At 43.3% G+C, this 1948-nt stretch overlaps 2 non-coding genes across 2 annotated transcripts; both read left to right on the forward strand.

Moving 5' to 3' along the window:
- The first annotated feature begins 1062 nt into the window (after positions 1-1062).
- On the forward strand, positions 1063-1144 carry trnas-gcu. Its single transcript has one exon. It is a non-coding gene; the product is annotated as a tRNA-Ser (tRNA).
- Positions 1145-1623: 479 nt separating this feature from the next.
- Positions 1624-1705, forward strand: trnas-gcu. The gene has a single exon. It is a non-coding gene; the product is annotated as a tRNA-Ser (tRNA).
- Positions 1706-1948: the final 243 nt, after the last annotated feature.

The raw sequence follows: 1948 nt of genomic DNA on the forward strand, positions 1-1948 counted from the left end.
GGACTTGGTATCTGAGTGGTTAAGGCGATGGACTGCTAATCCATTGTGCTCTGCATGCATGGGTTCGAATCCCATCCTCATCGTGTAATAATCAATTTCTATACTTTATTTTGGCACTGAAGCTTTTGACTACAAACACTGGGAAAATTGCTGACTGCCACAGCGAGAGCACAGGACTTGGCATCCGAGTGGTTAAGGCGATGGACTGCTAATCCATTGTGCTCTGCATGCATGGGTTAGAATCCCATCCTCATCTTGTAACAAGTAAAATTCTGTGCTTTTGGCACTGGAAGATTTTGACTTTCACAAACACTGAGTAAAATTGCTGACTGCCACAGCGAGAGCACAGGACTTGGTATCTGAGTGGTGAAGGCGATGAACTGCATGTGTGGATTATAACACCAACCTCTTCACAAAACATTTGTTATTTCCTCTCTTACATGGCCCCACATGAATATAGATTCCCTCTGCGTAATCTAAAAAGTGACCAATAGGATTCAGGTGACGAAGAGCAGGATGGACTGCTAATCCATTGTGCTCTGCATGCATGGGTTAGAATCCATCCTCATCTTGTAACAAGTAAAATTCTGTGCTTTTTTGGCACTGGAAGATTTTGACTTTCACAAACACTAGTAAAATTGCTGTGACTGCCACAGCGAGAGCACAGGACTTGGTATCTGAGTGAGTGAAGGGATATGAACTGCATGTGTGGATTATAACACCAACCTTTTCACAAAACATTTGTTATTTCCTCTCTTACTTATGGCCCCACATGAATATAGAATCCCTGCGCCAATCCTAGGTGACTATAAGGATTCAGGTATTGAGAATAGCTTCACCAAGGGCAGCCTCAAGGTGGGATTTGAACCGAACACCTCAAAACACTTAATCAAGCACTTGAGACCACTCGGCCTGACAACACGTTTGTTAAATGTCTCGATGGGATCGACACATGGCCTTGCCATTGCTCTAGGCCTAACTGGGATCGACATTGATTTCAATCAAGGGTTTACATACAGCAACTACAGATTTTGAAAGTCATTTGCCACTACCAAAATTCAGGATGAGGTGGCCGAGTGGTTAAGGCGATGGACTGCTAATCCATTGTGCTCTGCATGCATGGGTTCGAATCCCATCCTCATCGTGTAACAATTACATTTCTGTGCTTTATTTTGGCACTGGAAGATTTTTTACATTCACAAACACTGGGAAAATTGCTGACTGCCACAGCGAGAGCACAGGACTTGGTATCTGAGTGGTGAAGGCGATGAACTGCATGTGTGGATTATAACACCAACCTCTTCACAAAACATTTGTTATTTCCTCTCTTACATGGCCCCACATGAATATAGAATCCCTGCGCAATCCTAGAGTGACTAATAAGATTCAGGTATTGAAGAATAGCTTCACCAAGGGTAACCTCACGGTGGATTTGAACCGACACCTCACCACACTTAATCAAGCACTTGAGACCACTCGGACGGGATAACACGCTTGTTAAATGTCTCGATGGGATCGACACATGGCCTTGCCAGTGCTCTACCAAACTTCATTGATTTCAATCAAGGGTTTACATACAGCAACTACAGATTTTGAAAGTCATTTGCCACTACCAAATTTCAGGATGAGGTGGCCGAGTGGTTAAGGCGATGGACTGCTAATCCATTGTGCTCTGCATGCATGGGTTCGAATCCCATCCTCATCGTGTAACAATTACATTTCTGTGCTTTATTTTGGCACTGGAAGATTTTTTACATTCACAAACACTGGGAAAATTGCTGACTGCCACAGCGAGAGCACAGGACTTGGTATCTGAGTGGTTAAGGCGATGGACTGCTAATCCATTGTGCTCTGCATGCATGGGTTAGAATCTCATTGTATAACAATTACAATTCTGTGCTTTATTTTGGCACTGGAAGATTTTGACTTTCACAAACACTGGTAAAAT

The sequence above is a fragment of the Oncorhynchus gorbuscha genome, unplaced genomic scaffold (genome assembly GCF_021184085.1).
Source record: "Oncorhynchus gorbuscha isolate QuinsamMale2020 ecotype Even-year unplaced genomic scaffold, OgorEven_v1.0 Un_scaffold_20945, whole genome shotgun sequence".
In the NCBI taxonomy this organism is placed as follows: domain Eukaryota; kingdom Metazoa; phylum Chordata; class Actinopteri; order Salmoniformes; family Salmonidae; genus Oncorhynchus; species Oncorhynchus gorbuscha.